The 6,000-nt window shown below is 31.4% G+C and overlaps 1 long non-coding RNA gene across 1 annotated transcript; it reads left to right on the top strand.

Annotated features, from left to right (window-relative positions):
* The first annotated feature begins 1,738 nt into the window (after positions 1-1,738).
* LOC106399265 lies at positions 1,739-3,205 on the top strand. Its single transcript, XR_007333892.1, has 3 exons — positions 1,739-2,027; positions 2,255-2,764; positions 2,840-3,205. It is a non-coding gene; the product is annotated as an uncharacterized LOC106399265 (long non-coding RNA).
* Positions 3,206-6,000: the final 2,795 nt, after the last annotated feature.

Below are 6,000 nucleotides of genomic sequence, written 5' to 3'. Positions count from 1 at the left end.
GAGAGAGAGAGAGAGAGCCAATGTATCACATCATCCAACTGTAATCCAATCTCTATTGGACCAGTTATTCTAAGTAAGCACAGCATTCACTCTACAGATTGCACAGATTTAAAGTGTATGGACAGAGACAAGCATATATACATACAGTTTTTTAAGTGCAAGGCCTCCCCATTCAGGAGGAATTGACCCATTGAGAAAGTTTCTAGACAGATCACTGCAAAGAGAAAGAAAAAATATCAGTTAAGTTCGTTAATGAAAGACACTAGTAGTGGCGTATATTTGCTATTCTTACATCTCCTGCAGTAAAGGAAGTCCTGCAAACTCTTTAGGAAGAGATCCATTAAGATTTTGTCCTTGACAACTCTGTCCAAGATTTAAGAGGACAAAGAAAGAAGAGCTTTCAAATACCGTTTGCAAAAATATAGGCCTATATATATTTCGGCCCACTACTATTCAGCACGGAAGTTAATATTTACTATCGGATTTGGGTCCATCTTTTAGATCTCTAATAATATATTTGGTTTCTTTCAAATTGGTTTTCTGTTTCAGGTAATATGCCATTTTCAAGATTTTTATTTAGTATTATTTTCTGTTATAGAAAATATGAACCATTCAAATATTTGAATAGAATTTGGTTTCTTTGGATTTTGTTTTCTGTTTCAGGTAATACTAGATTTTAATCCGCACATCCGTGCAAATATTTTTTTATTTTATAAATGTAAATATATAATTTCTATTTTAGTATTATATATTATATAACTCTATTATATTATTGTTTTATTTTTATTCGTTATTATTAATATATAGTAATTTGTTTAATATATTTTATTTTGTTATTAATTTATATTACTTACTAATATATTTTTGAATGAAGTACAGTAAAATAATAATATGAAATAATCAAATACATAACTTCATGCAAAATATATATTTTTTTAATTATACAGTTTGCTATAATAAATTTTAAAATTTATTTATTTATATTATAGAAATATATATGTTTAAAATAATTTATATTTACATGTTATGTTTTAAAAAATGATATTAAACCATTTATGGAAATTCAAAAATCATTTATTTATGCTTGATATTAAAATGAGACCTCGTGCTTCGTAAAGGGACAAAGTCGAACATGTGGAATATCAAAAATCATTTATTTACGCTTGATATTAAACCTGATCGTTGATTTCTTTTTAAAATTTTGGTCAAATTTTGTTATTTATAACATGATGTATTTTTATATAAGATAATCTAATCTATTTACAATTTTGTTGATTTTTTTATGTATTTAAAATATACTTATATGTAGGAGATGATATAAAAAGATGTATTTTTTGCCAAATAAAAAGATGTATTTATAGTCATAGAAATTGTTTTATGAGCTTAAGAATTACAAATTTTATTCTTAGTAATTATAATGTAATTTATTTGTTATTAGTAATTTTTATTAAATGTGACCTATAAAATTTAAAAAGAAATCAGGAATTTTAATGTACTGCAAAATACAAATATATGTTTATATATAAAGTAGAGTTATTTTTCTCCTGGTGAAGCCACCTGAGCATCCCTAGATCACAAATTCGTGTTCTGCGGTGTCGACACTTCTCCAGGGTGCGTTCCATGTAAAAATTGTTTGGATGTCGGGTTTTTAATGGGCTTGGACGAAATTGTATGATTTGTATGTAATAGATAATTCTCTCTGGGCCGATCTCCATAGAAATAATGGGCCCGTCTCCACAACATCTTCACATTTTTAGGGTTCATCTGGTCATCGAAGGTCTGGTTCCGTATACCATCAATGGCGATGATTCTGAAATTGCGTCGTTGACTCTTTCTCAGTAATCTCAAAGTCGGTGGTGTCTGTGTTCATGTCGTTTCGGTCTCTATTCTTAACCTCGGAACCGGTACCAATCGAATTGATTGAACGCCATTAACAAAAGCGTAACTCTTCATGCCCACTACAACCACGATCTTGCATTCAATGATTCTTATCCTTCATCTAGGCGGTGATTATCTCCTATAAAAGGGTAAGCATTCAGCCGTATAGCATCATCCTCACAGTTCCTGATATATCAATGTATAAAGTTACTTCATCTATTCAGCTCAGATTCTGGGAACTAAAGTTGTTCCTTTCTTCAAACACATGATCAATCGTACTTTTAAACATATTACGGCTTAAAATCTACAATTTTTTTTTCCTTTTTCAGTCTCAATATTTATTTCACCCATAGATTCAAATTCATTTGTTGATTAGGTTTTCCGGGCTTCTCCTCAAGCAATCAAAGCATTGTATCAAGTTAAGTCAACCTTAAATCTCATTGGAAAGTTGCGAGTTTTTCAGTTTAATATTCTACCTATTTGTCTCTTATACTTCTTCTGTGTAGACTGATCTTGAAACAGAAACTATTAGACATAGTAGAAAGCAAGCGCTGATGTCTCGACATGGCACTATATTTTTTTGTAACCTTCATTTATGTCAGTTTTAGTTTGTGAGGCAGTAATCAGAAGAGGGATCGTGAACAAGGTGTTGAAAACGAGTGTGGCTGCTTTGGTGGAGCTCAATATGCTCAAGAATCTCACAGGCACTTTGCTGTTGCAGGCTCTTTAGGTGGATTCAACGCTCACACCAGAAACATAGTTCTTGATGTATTCATAGCTATTTCCCAAGATCCAGCTCAAAATATGGAGAGCTCTCAATGCATCAATGATGGAAACCATTAACGGGAAATATATCCGTATCTCTATCACTACACCAACTACTCAGGTAACTGATCAAATCTCTCTATTAAGTTCTTCAATTTGATTTAACATATTTATTTATCATGGTTTACATTTTCAGGCTGGGACAGTGGGAGGAGGAACGCAGCTTCCGTCTCAGTCGGTGTAGTCAAACCTGCTAGCATTAAAGGAGCTACAACAATTTGATATTAATCTTGCCTTTTCAAAAAGATAGCGTTTCAACAATGTGGGAAACACAGAGCGTCAAAGTCTGTACCATTGCCTTTTCAAGTTGGAGGAAGCAAGAGCATGTAAATTTATACATTCCAAAACCAAAAAAAGCAGCTTAATTTGGATTATATATGTATATCCTATGAAATTCTATTCATCGTAGCACACATATTTATTCTTGACTTTAAATTTCTGATTGTGGCATTAACCGATGTGTGCAGAAAAATGTATAAAGGTTAATGGTTTCAACAGATTATTAATCAAATTTATTGACAGTAATAAAAAAATCTATAACAAAAAAACTGCTAATAGCTTTTCAAAAATCTGTGTACGTCACGAAGAATAATTATAAGTTTATAATATAATTTTTATCCTGATATTCAAAAATCGACTCTAAAGTTCAAATCCATTTCAAAAGTAATATTCAAATAAAACTGCACCTTGATACCCTATAATCATATGCTAAAATATTTTTATACATTTTATAATATTAATTCATATATGATAGTATTTTAACATTTTCTACTTATATGTATTAAAATAATATTTATTATGCCTATAGTTGTTATGCCTATAGCATATTACAACTTGTTTTTTTTTAACAACAGCATATTACAACTAAAATGGAATAAGTCACATAATCGTTTAAAACATTTTTAAAAATTAATTTAGAAAATATATTAAAATATAATTAAATAAATAATTATAAAAAATAAATGAAAATTGTATTTATAGAAACCATATGCAAATAAATGTAGTAACTTCATGAATTTCAAAAAGAGTTTCAATACAACTAATTTAATACTGATATGAAAATAAAATGTTTGTAATTATAAATTTTAAATTGAAACGTAAGAAAAACTATAAGATATAAGAGTATTAATGAAAGTATAAAATATAAAATAAACCAATCAAAATATCTATATTACCAAAATAAAGAAGAAAATATTTCTATTGAAATCATCTGAACCATCAAAGTATAAATTTACTTAATTGCAAAAAATAGTGAAAAATCATAATAAAACCCCATAAAATAAAGTAACCACGAAAATAACTATTCAAACTACATCTATAACCAAACCTTCTCAAATGAGAAAAACTATTAAACCAATTATACATACTTAACCAATGTGTTTTTCTTTGATTTTTATTTTAATTGTAACATAAAGAGTTTAAAATATCTGAACACCGTTCAGTTCAGATGAATGACTGTAAAACTCAGTTTATGAGATTAAGTAAGAAAAACTTTACTTAATCTAATACAATTAAGAATTATTATTAGGAAAAAAATAAATAATTTTGACTTTGAAACAAAACCGCAACAAGACTAAAACATCTTCACATATTAGCAAACAACAACTGTGGTAAATGTAAATATCTTTATGCCATAATTTTGTTATGCACATGAGAACATGATGAATGCATGAAATTTACGGATCATCATGAATAGAAAACCAACATGTCTCGGGATGGAAAATGCTGAGATAGATCAAACGTTCCTTATGCGACGTCTCTATATTAAAAGAAAAATGTTATGGAACTACTATGATCTTTACAATACCACCACTTCTCAATAATCTAGAAAATTGATATAGTGATTGTTATTATTATAACATACAAAAAATATCTACAACCCAATCATTCTGAACCTAAATATTACAAATCACAAATAACGCACCAGATACGAAATCAAATTTTTATAAAAAGAAACAACACGAAAACCATTTGAAGCCCACACAACATAACAATACCACGACTCTTTAGAAAAAAAACAACTATTGCAAACAAGCAAAATATATATCATCACATATAATCTCTCCTCACATAAAACTTTTTAAAATACAAAAATCATTATCATATACATCTTTTGCAAATGTAAACCAAAAACAGCGTCCATAAAATCATACAAAAAATAATAACCTAAATCACAAATAAGTTATATCTCGTCCGTAGGACGGGCCGACCCTAGTATATATATATATAAAGTATTGTTTATTTCTCTTCTGTGATGTCACATCGTTAAGTCGTGCAAGGAGAAATCAACATGTGCCCCTCTTTCTAAAACGTCGCGTTTCATTAAATCTTGCGCTAACATTTGTGGGCTTCGTACCTGACCTAACGCTTATCGTCTTCCTCGGTCACAACGAGTCTAGGGTTCATACTCCTCTTCCATCGCCGACATCAACAATGGAGTCTCGAGAAATTGTGCCAGGAATGTAAACGCTGTGGGGAGCTTGCGGGTTTATACATGTGTTCGTCGGTGCTCTAACACCGGCTTCTAAGGTTCTGGAGTCCCGTCATGTGAGAAAGTCAATGTCTTGTGGGGTTACCAAGCTGTCCGTCGGCGAGACACCTAGGATGAGGTTATAAAAGTAATCCTCTTCTTCTTTATAATTTTAACACCATCCTAAATTAATCACTGTTAGTATCATCTTTATATCTCAACACCAGTAGTAGATAACTTCCAGAAGAACAATATATATCACGAAGTGGCGTATGCTGTAAGGATTGTGTAACACCCGTCTCATCAACACTCTGAGACCGGCGTGCTACTAATCAACAACTTATATCTTAAATCCGTAAAAAGATCTGAAAATCGACTTTCATATAAATAACGAAATAAATCCATAAATCTCGTAGTCGAAATAACTGAATAATCGCCGAAATAATAGATATGAATCCGAGAAATAAAATAAAGAAAAATGCCTAAAATCACCAGTTGTCCGATCAATCTCCTACTCGTCAGTCTCACCTGCAAGGGGGCACACGAGGGGTGAGTAACAGGGGAGTTACCCAGTGAGGTATGGAATACTAAACCCAAAGTCCATGGACCCGGACAGAGCACTCCGAATAAATATAATTTAACCCTAACACGTTGCAAAAACGGTACCTAAAGTACCCAAAGATCACACAACAGTCCTAGCGAGGTGCACACTCGCTGCCCACTAACAGGCCAAACACTACCGAAAAGGTGCTCGGTTCATACACACACCGAACAAGTGCTCGGTAACACACGCCCGTAGACGATTTATCGACCTCCTGGGTTACGCG

This window comes from Brassica napus, unplaced genomic scaffold (assembly GCF_020379485.1).
Source record: "Brassica napus cultivar Da-Ae unplaced genomic scaffold, Da-Ae ScsIHWf_2318;HRSCAF=2991, whole genome shotgun sequence".
NCBI lineage: Eukaryota > Viridiplantae > Streptophyta > Magnoliopsida > Brassicales > Brassicaceae > Brassica > Brassica napus.
Note: the sequence above shows the minus strand (reverse complement) of the source record. Positions and strands in the feature narration are given on the sequence as shown.